Source organism: Callorhinus ursinus, unplaced genomic scaffold (genome assembly GCF_003265705.2).
Source record: "Callorhinus ursinus isolate GAN/ISIS: 27379988/994484 unplaced genomic scaffold, GSC_fseal_2.0 scaffold4, whole genome shotgun sequence".
In the NCBI taxonomy this organism is placed as follows: domain Eukaryota; kingdom Metazoa; phylum Chordata; class Mammalia; order Carnivora; family Otariidae; genus Callorhinus; species Callorhinus ursinus.
In genome coordinates, this window is record NW_027397066.1 from 112,782,403 (window position 1) to 112,798,848 (window position 16,446).

The window sequence follows — 16,446 nt, forward strand, 5'->3', positions numbered from 1 at the left end:
TAAGAAAATTTATAACTACAATCCCTATGCTATTAGGAATAGGCTGAAATGTGAAATAAAATATGTTGGGTTTTCCTGATTAAGCAGAAACAATGAATAAGAATGCTTTACTTTCTTTTTACCCTTTTTGTAGAAGACATGGAAGTTGCTGAAAAACATTATTACAATCTTTACAAGTTTTATTCTAAAATTGTAATACTAATATGGGACAGTGTTTCTTAAAAAGGATGATTTAAAATATATAATTATATTTAACCTAAAGCAAATGTTTAGACTATGTGTTTCTACTGACAATAACATGAAGTATTTAGGATTTGAATCACATTTTTAAATATTGGCTACCTATAACAAAACATTTGCCATTTTTATATTATCTCTTATAATGCAGTTCAAATACTCATATGGTATTGTTTTTCGTAATATTCCATATCATTTTGCTTAAAAATACAATATCCTTAATATAATACCTGGTACAACAATGTGAGATATAGAAAAAAATATTAATAAAAGAAACAATAGAGAAGAAATTCAGCATTGCTAAAGAAACATTTATCTTTAGAACTTGATCGACAAGTAATCCTCCCCTATATGGAAGAATTGATTATCATAAGAGTGTAAGAATTAAATCAAGGTAATTCTACATGTCAAAATTCTAATAAGAGCCTCTTAGGGATGAAGAATCTTGGAATGACAACTCCATATTTATCATAAATTTAAAGCCTTGGTTACTCTGTTTGAGGGAAGAATACATCTGCCTGAGTTTTCTAGGACTGTTGTAACTATGTACTAGAGATGAGATGGCTTAAAAACAGAAATCTGTTTTCTCACAGTTCTGGAAACTAGAAGTGCACGATCAAGGTGTCAGCAGTTTTGATTTCTTCTGAATGATCACTCCTTGACTTGCAGATGACCACATTTTCACTGTGGCCTCACGTAGCCTTTCTTCTGTGCAAGGGCTTTCCTGGTATCTCTCTGTGTGTTCTAATTTTCTCTTATTAAAAGAACAGTCAGGTTGAAGGAGGGTTCACCTTAATGACCTCATTTACTCTATTACCTAATCTTTAAAGGCCCAGTCTCCAAATACAATCACTTTCTGAGGTACTGGAAATTAGGACTTCAACAGATGAATTTGGAAGAAAACAGTTCAATCCACAAAAACATCTTATGTTGTTTGCATTAAGGAAATGCAAATTGCCTCAATTATTTTCTTAGATACCTTCCAACCTGTGATACCAGAAGGAAAATAGAACAGTCAGGAAATATTTGCAACTACCTTCAAAGAGTATTTAAATGACTTTAAATTTTGTTTTAGAAAATCTGATCGCTTGTTTAAGTTGATTATTTTAATGGAAAACAGTAAAAAGAATATCAGAAAAAAGCTGGTAAAGCTTTGTTAAGAGGTGACAGTAAGAACACTCATTCCAACAGATGAGCCTGGTACTCTCTTCTACACATCAAAGTTGAGAGATATATTGAATCTTCCTGTATCATATGCAATCTATAAATTATTACCTTAATTATGACTGAAAAATACAAAGTATATTGACCTAGTTGTGAAAACTGGAGATATGGTACAGGTTGTGACGCAGAAGACCCATGTGAACCATGGTATCTTTCACAGTGCTTTCCACAATATTTGGAATCCCACCATGAAAGACTGGAGATCTATTTGATAATCTAAAATCTCTTAGGAAGTGTAACATGAAATGGGCAGATCAGAGTGAATTCACGTCATGAAGGCATTATAAATAGTAAAATTTAGGCAAGAGAATCTAAAGTCAAATTATTGTATACTGTAATTGCATATATTTTGTGGTGCATGCCCTCATCCACTTATATTCATTATACACTAATTCTTCTATTTTTTAAAAGAAATATAAGTGGCTATATGAAAATCTAAGATGCAAAGTTGAAAAATTGTTTGAAAAATCAGTTGATTCTTCTGCATAAAAAGGAACATGAGTTACAAATTTTTTCATAGCATTAGAGTTGAAAATTTAGGATTCAGGGCTCTGAATTAAGATTGAGATTGACCCTCTTTATTCTCAATTTGATTAAAAGAATTGTTTATATTGTATTTATCTATTTATACATATTTGCATTAGATTTCCTTCAGAAGTTGTATGGAAATTGTTTAGTGCTTTGGACGTCTTAGTTGATTTGAATAATATGAAAATGTTTGTAGTAACAGGTGTGGATCTTCAGCATAAGGATATGTAATGATACCAATAAGTGACATTACAATTGCTATAATATTGCTACAAAAGTATGTACTTTATTCCTTCAAGATACAGAAACTCAAGCAGGAGAAAAGATTTGCTTTTGTAAAAAAGCAAAAAGATTTTAAAAGGCAATTTTAGAAATAAAATTATGTAGGTTATTTAAAATTAAGGAAAATTATATTTATCTGCTATTACTCATATAGAATGTATGTAGTAAATGTTAATATATACATTTAGTGCACTTAGAACAGCAGCTTTACAACCTAATTTTCCCAAAGTTAAACTTCATAATCATGCCTCTGAGAAAACATATTATCAGGTACAAAAAATATATTGCAAAAATATTTTCCTAATGACTGAATTTCCTTCAGTATATAGAATTGCTATATACTTAATGTTTGTGTGTAAATGTTATGTTCACTATTATAAAGCTGTAGCTATTACAGCTAATACATAGAATGCTTTAGAAAACATCCACAATCAATAGAATGCTTTCTACCATACTAAATCTTGCACATTTCAGAACTAGGTAAAACATGGTTTCTTATTTATTTGTAACATTATAAAATGAAAGGAACATAAAGCTTTCACTAAAGGTATATTTATATATACTTTTGCTTTTTTATAGAAACTGAAGAATATCGCTTCTATTTCCTTTTCAAATGTTTAAATCCCCATATATATTTCTTAAAGTGCAAGAAAAGTCAAATTGCAGAGAGAACTGATTTAACTTTTACATTAGTTTCTTGTGTGTGTGTGTGAGAGAGAGAGCAAAAGTAGGTAAGGAGAAAGATAGGTGGACACATAGGTAAGTAGATTTCGGATTGAAGAAAAATGTTCCTTGCAAAGAAAAGTGGTCCTTTAAAAGCAGTGAGTTAGTGTCAGTTTATTACATACATGATTTCAGAGAAGATTTAAAAGGTAATTTGATTTTAAAACTTAAATACATAACTTAATATGCTGCATGTGTCAGATATCTATTACTACAATAAAGCTACATGATAAAGTACTACAAAATCTGAGTACTAAATATATAGTACTAAATACATATTAACTCATGAGTCTGATTGGCCTGGGTTTAACTGATCGGCTGGGCTCACTCATATATCTCTGATCAACCATGGCTCATCTAGGTAGCTCTGTTGACTACGAGTGGGTTTGCTCACTTTTTGGGAGAACATCTGTTAGTTGACTAAGATGTCCTTGGCAGGAATGACTAGGGAAACTTAAAACACTGTAATGTATATCCCATTTTCTGGCAGATTGGCAGGCACAAGTTTTCATAAAAGAACAAGAATGGACAGACCCAGTCAGGAGGTGTTTTTGAACCTCTATTTGCATTACATGTGCTCATATCTTGTGAGAAAAAGTGTCACCTGGATGAATGCAAAGTTAATTTTGAGTTTAAAATTACCAGGAAAATATATTTCACTTTTTGGTAAAAGAATAGCATCGTATGACAAAGGGCATGGGTACAGCATGAGGTGAAGAACTGAAGCCAGTAATATAATCTACAACCCAAAATTAATCTGACAATTTAGAGTTCTTTAGAAAGCCAAAAAAAAAACAAAAAAAACAAGCAAGAAAAAAAGTAATATCTACAAGCTTTCACATGGTCAACTCACTAGATTCTTTGAAAAGAAAAATTTTCAATATAAGGGTATGAGTTTCAAGTCTGTTTATTTATAATAGAAATTTAATTATCCGATATTTATTGAGTACATGTGATAGAAGTACAAAGTTCCTGTTTTTCTTTTGTTTTAGTCTTTAAAGAAATATAATTTTCCAATGGCTAAAGTTTTTATGAAGAGGATAAAAAATACCAAAAAAACCCAAAAGATTTTTAAGACTTCCTCAATTTCAGCGACCCTAAAATGACGGGTTTAACATTTAACATTTCATAACAAAATTGTAAATCTTTACCTAGGCTTACATACTTCTAGAAATAAGGTGAGTGAGTAGATGGATAAATAACTGGAAGGAAATAAAAATAAGGCCTTTTCTAAATTTGAAATCACACTATAGTTAGTATATCTTTTACAATTATTTAAAGGATATTTGTATTTAATAAAAGAAAAATAAATGTATATCATAATAAATTTTCTTCATATAAAGTTTTCTTTATCATTATTTGCCTTTATAGGTTAATTTTATATAGAAATAGAGATACATAGAGGAATAGATGGATAGGTACAGAGATTCATAGATGACTATTTTTAAGACTATGTATATATTTTTAGAACAATTTTAGGTTTATAACAAAATTGAGGGAGAAATACAGAGATTTCCCATATACTTTCTACCTCCACACATGCACAGCCTTCCCCCTTAACAACATCATTCACTAGAGTGGTATGTATATGTATATATGTGTGTGTGTGTGTGTGTGTGTGTGTGTCTATTTTATACCAAGGATGAACCTCCGTTGACACATCATAATCACTCAAAGTTCATTAGGGTTCATGCTTGATGTTGTACATCCTGTGAGTTTGGACAAATTATCTATCAATGTAATATCATGTATAGTATTTTAACTGCCCCCCAAATCCTCTGTGTTCTGCCTATTCATCTCTCCTTCCCACACCTGACAACTACTGGCCTTTTCATTGTCTCCATATTTTGTCTTTTCCAGAATGTCATATAGTTGGAATCATACAGTGTGTAGCCTTTTTAGACTTGCTTCTTTCATTTAATACCTATTTAATGTTCCTCCATGTTTTTCATGGCTTAATAGCTAACTTCCTTTAATGCTGAATTGTATTTCATTGTCTGATGTACTGCAGTTTTCTTTATTCATTCACCTACTGAAGGACATCTTGGTTGCTTCCAACTTCTGACAATTGTGACTAAAACTGCTATAAACATCCATGTGCAGATTATTGTCTGGACATGAGATTTGTCCTTCTTTGGAAAAATAACAAGGAACACAATTGCTGGATTGTATGATAAAATTATGTATAGTTTTGTAAGAAACTATCAAACTGTCTTGCAAAGCAGATATATCATTTTGCATTTTTTTAAAGATTTTATTTATTCATTTGAGACACAGAGATACAGAGAGAGAGAGAGAGAGGAGAGAGCCTGAGCAGGGAGAGAGGCAAGAGGGAGAAGGAGAAGCAGGCTCCCTGCTGAGCCAGGAGCCCGATGTGGGGCTCGATCCCACGACCCTGGGATCACGACCCGAGCCGAAGGCAGACGCTTAACCATCTGAGACACCCAGGCGCCCCTATCAATTTGCATTTGATCAGCAATGAATAGGAGTCCCTATTGTTCCACATCCTTGCTAGCATTGGGTGTTGTCTGTGTTCTGGATGTTGGCCATTCTAATAGCCGTATAGTAGCATCTTGTTTTAATTTGCATTTCCATGATGACATATGATGTGGAACAAGTTTGTATATGCTTATTTGCCATCTGTATATCTTCTTTGGTGAAGTATCTGTTAAGGTCTGGCCCACTTTTTAATCAGGTTATTATCTTTTTGAGTTTTAACAGTTTATTTATTTACTTACTTACTTACTTACTTACTTTTTGGTATATTTGGACAGTAGTCCTCTATCTGATGTATATTTTTCAGATATTTTCATCTAGTCTGTGGCTTCTCATTTTCTCAACACTGTCTTTTGCAGAACAGGTTTTAATTTTTATGAAGTTCACCTTACCAATGATTTCATACATGGATTGTGTCTTTGGTGTTACAGCTAAAGAAGCATCACTATACCCAGATCATTTAAGTTTTCTCCTGTGTTATTTTCATAAAGTTTTATGGTTTTGCATTTTACATTTAGGTCTATAATCCATTTTGAGCTAATTTTTGGGAAAGGTATAGGTCAGCATGTACATTCATTTTCTTGCATGTGGAAGTCAAGTTGTTTCAGCATCATATTGAAAAGCCTATCTTTGCTCCGTTGGACTACTTTTGCTTTTTGTCAAAGATCAGCTGCATGTATTTATGGGGGCCTATTCTAGTCTCCCCATTCTGTTCCATTGATCTATTTTTTTGCCAATACCAAACTGTCTTAATTACTGTAGCTTTATAGTGTCTTGAAGTTGAATGTTGTCAATTCTCCAGCTTTGTTCTTCTCCCTTAATAACGTATTGGCTATTTGGGTCTTCTATATTTCCTAATAAGCTTTAAAATCAGTTTGCCAGCATCCATAAAAGAACTTTCTCGGATTTTGATATTGAGTCTTTCTATCTGTGAACATAGAATATCTCCGTTTATTTAGTTCTTCTTTAATTTTGTTCATCAGTGATTTATAGTTTCTCTCACATAAGTATTGTACATATTTTGTTAGATTTATGCATATTTCATATTTGGACATTCTAATGTATGTTTTTATTCCATTTGTTCATTTTTACTATATAGGAAAGCACTTAGCTTTTGTTTGCTAACCTTGTATCCTGAAACTTTGTTATAATTGCTTATTAGTTACACAAATTTTTGGATGATTCTTTCAGATTCAGATTTTCTACAGACAAAATCATGTCATCTGTAAAAAAAAAACATTTTTTTAAATTGTTTTCCTTCCAATCTGTATACCTTTCATTTATTTTTTCTGACCTAATTGCATTAACAAGGACTTTTAATATTAGCAAGGACTTTTGAAAAAAGTGGTGAAAAAAGATATGCTTGCCTTGTACCAGATCTTAATAGGAAAGCTTGAAGTTTTTCATCTTTAGGTATGGTTAGTTGTATTTTTTTGTCAAATAGTCTTTATCAAGTTGAGAAAATTCCCCTCTATTCCAAGTTTATTGAGTGTTTTTATCATGCATAGGTGTTAGATTTTGTCAAATGCTTTTTCTACACCTATTGATATGATCATGTGATTTTTCTTCTTTAACTTGTTGATGTGATATATTACATTAATTGATTTTTGAATGTTGAAACTGCTTTGAACACCTGGGATAAATCCCACTTGTCATGACATATCATTAAACAAAATGCATAAATCATAACTGTTTAATTATATAAATAGATACACCTGTATAAATTCCATCCCTATCAAGACATATATCTTCTTGTAACAACCGAGCACATCTCCTCCAATAAGTGAACCCAGTCACCACTGCATTACATTCTTATACCTGCCCTCCCTCTTGCCTATGAGACAATTACCTTTTTAATGTTTTTCACCTTTGACTAGTTTTACCTTAAAGCTTCATATAATAGAATTATGCAATAGGTACTATTTTTTGTCTAACTACTTTTCCTCAGCATAATGTTTGTGAAATTTATCCAAGTTGTTGTTTGTACCATTGGTTTGTTGTTCTAATTTATTTTATTAAAAATCCATATTAATGAACCAAATATTTCAAATTATTTAATTAATATATTTTTTTTTTCCAATTTTGCATTTGCTTTATTTTCCACTTACCTTTTGTATATATTAGCCATATTTTAGTTAGGATATTAGAAGATTGTTGGGTACAATGAGCACATTCTGATTGTTTATTCTACAAATTTGAATACCTTCATTTTGTGTACTCTAATTCATGGCCACGTTATTTGTCTCAATATGATTCAGACTGTCATAGTTCTGTGAATAATATATTTACCTGGCTATCAGAGTGGTTAGAGATTAATTAATGGATTTTACTATATAATTAATAATTGCTACTTTTCTTACTACAAAAGATATACTGTCACTGATATAATATATTTTTCTTTTAAAACTGGGCTATTGGTTTATATTATAAATTTCAAAATATTTTTTTTAAATAAGGATGCACTTTCTGTTCACTAGTAGCCAAAAAACATATGTGTTGATTACTCAGCAATGGTTAGGATAAAGCAGTCGGATTCCTTTAGGATAGTTACCTTGGTTAAACCACATTTTTTTTCCTCAAATATTCCATTATTGGAATTGGGGAATGATAAAATATTTCCCTACTCAACAAAATTTTCTTTGAAGTACATATTAATCTAAAGCTTTTACCTAACAGCATTTTAAAATGGTAAATTAAATGGTAATAGAACCATTCTTTCTTTAATCATGTATGGAGATTCTAGTTTATAAAAAGTACTAGACCAAAAAATATTAATTTAAGATGGAATAAACTAAATTTCTATAAACAAAGGGATCACAGGCAGTGAAGGAAGTAGACATATACAATGGTGTTATAGAGTCTCAAAAAAGGCAGAAGAAAAAATTAAACTGGAGCACTAAGTTAAATACTCTATAGTTTCTTGTGTGGTACTTGTTGAAAGTAGTCAAAGTGGGAAAGTCAAAAAATTGGTAGGAGGGAATCCAAATATTTAACTTGTAAGCTAAATTTTTTAACAAAAGTAAGGGTTTGCAGAACAGTGAAGGACCGCATGTATCTGTCGGCATTTGCACGTGTATGTATGTTGGGGTGTGGATGACATGATCTTTCTTTAAAAAATAAGAAATTAGGTTTTGGGTGAGAAAATAGACTGGGACATAATTACTGATAATCTTAATAATCTAGAGGTTTAATCATTGGGAACTGGGTCCATAATAGTATGAAAACATTTAGTCAGACTTAACCACAGTAATAGTAATTAATCATTAATTAGTAGAGCCAGAAAGGCAATGTCTCAGGGCTCATTTTATATATTTAATGCCAAGATATCCTTGCTCTCAGGGTTAGGGGTAAAACATGGCATAGGTAGGGTTGAGCCTACAGGTGATATCAAGTCCTTACTCTGAAGACTGCATTAATGCAGAGTAAAAGATTCAAGCAGGTTCATATTTAAAATTTGTGAGTAAACAATGTATTGACATTGTAAATATTAGATATTTGATTTTATCCAGCAAATTGGGAAAGTGCTATTGAAAGAATAAAGTTAAAAAATTAATATAATGAACATGGTACCTAAAAGGTGTTCTTTTTCTAATAGCAGGCTTATATTTACCAATCAAGAATAAAATTATAATTTATAATATTTTGTTTTATGAGTACAATTTCTAGAGAACTTGAAAAAAAGACTATTAGAAATAGCTAAGGACAAGTACCTAGAGCTTATTAGATGCCAGTTGCTGAGCTAGGCACTTTATAAATTAATTCATATATAGAATAACTCAAAGAAGGAGTCAGGTTCAGATCCTCAAATCTGGAGTGGCAGAGATCGGTGCCACAAGACATCCAGTGTGGTAATACAATGGATCCCATAGGAGCTGGTGGGAGCCAGGAGAGAGTTCTCCTCTTTGTGAAGGGCAGGGTGCCCTGGAATGGGTTTGCCCCGAGAGAGGGGCCCATGCCTTGGAAAAAATATTTTAATAAAAAAAAGAATAACTCAAAGAGACCATGTACAGTTAGTATCTATAGTAATGCAGATACGGAAATTTAGTTAGAAAAAAAACATTAATTCATCAATATCACACAGTGATTTTGGCAGTAATGAAAATCTCTTTTTGAGATTCAACCTTCAGATACAGAGGCAAAATAAAAGTGCAGTTGTGTTATTATTACAATAAAAGCTAGTTTAGTTAAACACATTGAACTTTGCCACAGTTTTTTGTTTATCTTCCCATGAATAGGTGTATCTGTTTCCATGTTCCTTGAATCTGGCCTGTCCTTCTAACTTGTTTTGGTCAATAGTGAGGGGCAAGCAACATTGCATGTTTTAGAGCTTAGGTCTCAAAAAAGTTATACAACTTCACTTTATATTTATTTGCAACACTGCCCTTTGTCCACCTTGCATAAACAACCCAAAAATAAAAGAGAGAGAGAGAGACTGAGGAAGAGACCAAGAGAGCCCCCGTCACACAAGCTGGTCCAGCTGAGCCCTGCTCCCAGCCTAACCACCAGCTGCATACCACCCCATGAGGATGTCCAGGTGAAAGCAGAAAAGAAACTACCCAACCAACCCTCAGAAACTTCAGAAATAATACATTATTATAGAGCTCAAGGTTTTGGGGTGGTTTGTTATCAGTTATTGATAACTGAAAAAGTCACTTTTTAAAAGAGGGATTTTAAATAAATTAGCAAAGAAATTTAGGCATGATTTCAAGAGGCAATCTGAGTTCCACTTTCTCTTCCATATTTTTTTTTCATTTCTTAGAAGTAACTACTTCAGGTGATAGAGTTAGTGAAGATGAGATATTTTATCTTACTTTCATTTCCATAGTAAATCAGTTATGAGATTAGTAGAAAATAAATATCAGAAATTTATGATCTTCCTTCTTATCAGACCAAGTAGGTGGGAATGTGAAAATGATAGAGAAGGATATATGAAATTGTTTCAAATTCTTCAATGAGTTGACTAAAATATAGAACAATCTTTTAAAAACTCAGATTATTAAAATGATGTTTATCATTGTGTTTACAAATTAGTACACAATAAGAACTTTTTAAAAATGACAAACATTTAAATATATTTAGTTAATTAAGTCATACTAATGAACTAATATTTAATGTATAAATTATTCACTTTATGTTATAATTTTGTGTATATATACCCTATATATACATAAATTCTGTACATACATTACATATAATTGTACATTATATGATATACACATAATGTGCACATAATCCTATATATATAATCATATAAATGTTATGTACAATTTGTTAGCCTCATGAAACTTCTGATACTTCTTTTTTTTTTAAAGATTTTATTTATTTATTTGAGAGAGAGAGAATGAGAGACAGAGCACAAGAGCGAAGAGGGTCAGAGGGAGAAGCAGACTCCCCGCTGATCAGGGAGCCCGACACAGGACTCGATCCCGGGACTCCAGGGTCATGACCCGAGCCCAAGGCAGTCGCTCAACCGACTGAGCCACCCAGGCGCCCTCTTCTGATACTTCTATATCAACATTTACTTTTAATATGTGCAGTGTTTTTTTGTTTGTTTGTTTTTGCTTTTTTTTAGAGAGTGCTGGGGAGAGGCAGAGGGAAAGGGAGAGAGAGAATCCCAAGCAGGTTTCACGCCCAGCATGGAGCCAAGTGCAGGGCTCAATCTCACAACCCCGAGATTGTGACCTGAGCCAGAATCAACAGTTGGACTCAACCAACTGAGCCATCCAGGCACCCCAATAGTGCATTTTTGATATATCATTGCCAAACCCTCAAAGACATTATATATAATTGTACATATATAAACAAAATTCAAACTATACTTGATTAACAATTTTTTAAATTATGTTATGTTGTTGATATATTTAATATTTTTCTATTAATTAGCTATGTATTTTACTGGTTCTCGCATAAAAATAAAAATTTGATTGTTTTTATTTTCTTGACTAAACCAAGGCAGAATTTTCTAGGCATATGAAACCAATTTTTCTAAACATTAGCACTCTCAACTCTCTAAGCATAAATCTATGGAAATACTTAAGTGAAATAGACATAAAATAGTGGTCAGTGCAAGAGAACTGAACCGTGTACTATGCCTATGGTTTGGTTTATAACATGAAAATAGAGAAAGATTCTATGTAGAAGAAAAAGAAATGAATGTTCACAAATTAGAAAAAGAGCAGTGAAACAAATTTCATAGGATAATGGAATTGTATTGAATATTAAACCTATTAATATTCAAAAAGCACTTAGAACAGTGTCTAATATGGGGTGCCTGGATGGTTCAGTTGGTTAAGCATCCAACTTTTGATTTTAGCTCAGGTCATGATATCAAGGTCGTGAGATTGAGCCCCGCATTGGGCTCTACACTTAGCACCAAGTCCGCTTGAGGTTCTCTCTCTCCCTCTGCCCCTCTCCCTGATCACTCAAATAAATAAACAAATAAATAAATAGATAAATTAAATATTAAAAAAAGAAAAGTGCCTGATACTATGTAGTGCTATATACATATTTGTTAAACAAATTAAATAATTCCAGGACAATGAATAGAATCAATAGGGAATAAAATGATTAAGAAAGCATTCTTGCAGTTATGTATAAGGAAGATTAAGCAAGAAAACGTAAGCACAGAAACTATTATATAATCCATTCATGAGTTAAAATAGACTATATTCAATCAGATAGTAACTCTTTTTTTTTTTTAAGATTTTATTTATTTATTTCACAGAGAGAGAAATAGCCAGAGAGGGAACACAAGCAGGGGGAGTGGGAAAGGGAGAAGTAGACTCCCCGCCGACCAGGGAGCCCGAGGCGGGGCTAAGTCCCAGGACCCTGGGATCATGACCTGAGCCAAAGGCAGTCGCTTAATGACTGAGCCACCCAGGCTCCCCAAGATAGTAACTCTAATTATAAAAAGCTACCTCAAAGTTCAACTAGATTTTTTTAGAATTCACCTGTCTTGTGAATTCACTTTAAAATGATTGAAACAATTCTAACTAAATGTTGCTTTCAGTAAAGAATGGATTTTGAATAATAAAAAGAAAATTGGACAATAAAGGGAAAAAAAGTATTAAATCATGGAATAAGCCCTTAAAATTAAGATACTATTAAATAGAATTGATTTGATGACACAGGTGTCAAGAGCTATAAAACCAGAAGACAGGGACAACTTGTCTATTAAAACACCAAATTATAGGCTACAAGCTGGAAAAATTCATGCAAACTATTGTACTAGTGCTTGAAAACCTGGTTTTATGATTTAAAATCACATAACAGAAAGCACAGATAGAAGCAATGATAACATGCAAAATTTCGACTTGAAACAGATTACGTTCAATAATCATATTGGACTTCTAATGTATCCAAGCACACACTCTAAGCAGTAGAAACAGCTTGCTTGCCTCTCTCAGTGACACATGCTCTGATTTTGTGTGTCATTGCATCTCATTTCAGATGTTGGCAGTAAGTAATGATTTGATAATAAATGAGAACTTCTTTAAGCACATTAGTTGGATGCAAACAGCAATTGGTAACCTTCCATATTTATTTTATTTCATTCCATTTATAGTTACACTTGTAATCAAGAATGGCGTAAACCAATGACACTTGGGCAGACATAACAGCATAATCTGAAAAATAGTAGAAGCCACTAATCAAATGAAAATTTTGCTTAAATGTTAGTGTTTCAAATAAAACATATTTATATTTGAAACCCTTTTGGTTGGTAAAGTCAAGCAAAATATATTAAAAATGTTATGTCAAAAGTGAATTTAACCAAAACATAAATCTGAGGCAAATGGTATTATGAATGATTTTTAGTATAAATACTCTGTGAAATATGCTTCTAACTGCATATAATGGATGCAACAATATAGAGGATAGCAAACTATTCAACATTTTTCTAAGATACAAAAGTTATTGTGGAAATAGAATGTCATAATACAAGGTACGTAAATCAGTATAAATTATGAATACTAAATATTAAACTAAATTATAGGTCTTATGTTCTTTTAGAGACTACATTCTCTTTCTGAAATGTATTGCTTCTACTGCCCTTTTACATGGAACCAATCTGAATAAAAACACGTTGTGCTTAATTGAGCAGCTAAGTAAGTGAAAATGGCTGTCAGTCAAGCAATAGCAAATGGCCATTTTCAAAATAAAAAATGGTTTAGTGAATTTGACTATCTTTTTTTCTTCACAACAGTTTGTATGTAAACAATTTCATAATTGCTATTCTTGATATGGTTTCAAAATGCAATCCCTATATGCCATGAATGTTAAAATTAAAGCTTACTTTTCTTATACTGAAGTATAGTTAATGAATAGTAAAATATTTTACAAACAACATATTCATCTCAAAGTAGATATTAAAAGAGATACCCATATTTTCAATATCTGTCTAAGCTTTAACATCTTTAGAGAGCTATAGCTTCATTAAAATTATAAGAAATGTCCATTTTACCTCAACATATAAAAAACAAAAGATTTTAAAATAAATATTTCTATAATTCTTGGACCTGGATAAATAGCTCTTATTAGAAAAAAAAAATTAAGGATACGCACTTAAGCATTTCACAAATCAAATTCCCTCTCTGTCCCCCAATACATATTCTAGGGGATTCTTCTTATTTTGTGCTGAAAATAAATTTTTTTCCTTTACTATATCTAGCATTAAGAATACTCAGATATGGGGTGCCTGGGTGGCTCAGTTGGTTAAGCGACTGCCTTCGGCTCAGGTCATGATCCTGGAGTCCCGGGATCGAGTCCCATATCGGGCTCCCTGCTCAGCGGGGAGTCTGCTTCTCCCTCTGACCCTCTTCCCTCTTGTACTCTGTCTCTCACTCTCTCTCTCTCAAATAAATAAATAAAATCTTAAAAAAAAGTCTTTAAAAATAAAGAATACTCAGATATGATTCTAAAATTTGACACTTGAACTATTTGGTATAGCACATGAAATTCTTCAGGTTCTTGTCTACTCTCCATCATCACATCCCATTACTCTTTATATGTACTTCTAATATAATCATTTAATATTTAAGTAGAAAATTACTTTTGCTTCCTTAAATGCATCATGTTATCTCTTCCTTTAATATTTTATATATGCATGCCTTCTAGAATGTCTCCCTGTGAAACAGCCATTGAAAGAGGTTTTGTGAATTAAATGGCAGTGGTAAGATCCTGAAGCATTTTGGCCATAATGAAACAAATAACTACCAGACACCCAAGGCGCCTGGTTACCATGACGGAAATTAGCCGAAAGAAAAAAAGTGGCTGATCAAATCAGAATGGCTTAAGACAAATACAGTTGACCTTTGAATAATGGGTTTGAACTGTATGGATCCACTTATATGCAGATTTTTTTCAATAAATACAATATAGTACTATAAATGTATTTTCTCTTCCATATGATTTTCTTAATTACAATTTCTTTTCTCAAGCATATTTCATTGTAAGAATGCAGTATATAATACATATAACTTACAAAATATGTGTTAATTGACCGTTTTTGATATTGATAAGACTTCTGGCCAACGGTAGTTAAGTTTCGGGGGAGTCAAAAGTTAAAAGTGCATTTTCTACGGGAGGGGTGCAGTGCCCCTTAACCCCTGTATTGTTCAAGGGTCAACTATAGCTCTTTGTCAGTTGCCATTCCTGAAAGCGAAATAAACTGGCAAACATTTGAAGCTTTACTTCATTTGTATATGAGAAAACAATTCTCTATGCAATTCTCTGTTTACGTGTGTGTGTGTGTGTGTGTGTGTGTGTGTGTGGCATTATATATACATGACATTTTGCCAAAGATCTAGAAATTAAGGGGTAAAAGATAAAGTGATTCTTCTCATTATTACCCTTAATTATCCACTAGAAAATTTTGTTATAGCTCTTAATATCCAAAGGAGGAACAATTTTAACAGAGGATACAACAGGATTTTTATTGAGCTGGAAACAAACAACCTTCTGTTACTTTGGGTTACATGTGTCACTGAACCCCAAAGAATGTGGTTCCTATTTTGACTTGACTATCCATTCTAATTATCAAGTGGAAATTGGGTGTTATTTCATAATGGAGGCCAGAGTTAGTAAGTAAGAAATCCAGACGCTTGGGGCACCTAAGTAGCTCAGTTGGTCAAGCATCTGCCTTTGGCTCAAGTCATGATCCCAGGGTCCTGGAATGGAGCCCCATTTTGGGCTCCCTGCTTGGTGGGGAGTCTGTTTCTCCCTTGCCTCTCAGTCATGCTCTCTTTCTCTCTTGTGCTCTCTTTCTTTCTCACTTCAAAGAAAGAAAAAGAAATCTTAAAAAAAATAGTCAGATGTTTAACCAATTGAGCCACACAGGTGCCCCTGAGTTGCTTGAAGTTTAAGTTAGCAACTGCTAGTAGTTGAAGTTACTGGAAAACTGTACTCAAAACAGTCAGAACCACTAATGCATAGATACTTCACAGATGAAAATTTTGTTTATCTGATAAGTTAAAGAACTATAAGTAGATTAGGGCTGGATGAAAACAATAAGAAACTAGAAGTATAATGGAAAAGAGAAATAATACTAACTTCTCATAAATTCATGACAAGTGCAGAAATGCGAACTGCTGTATTTATGCATATTATCTTGCTAGCTTTGATGTGTATATATCTGGGCATTTTGCTGATATATTAATTATATATTTGTATATTTTATATGTTATATATGTATGTGCATGTATATTTATATATTTTGTATATATACTAAATATGTACATACTTATATATACTTTACATGTACTTCATTGTTATATATGAAGTATAAAATACTTTAGTAGTATTAATATATAATCATTTGTAATATATACACATGCATTGGTGATATATTATTTATAGATGCATTTGTGCAAGTGTTTATACTTTCCAAAACTGTTATAAAAATCATAATAGTTGATCAATGGGAGGCAGAGAATATTCTCTCTTTCTGAATTATAGATA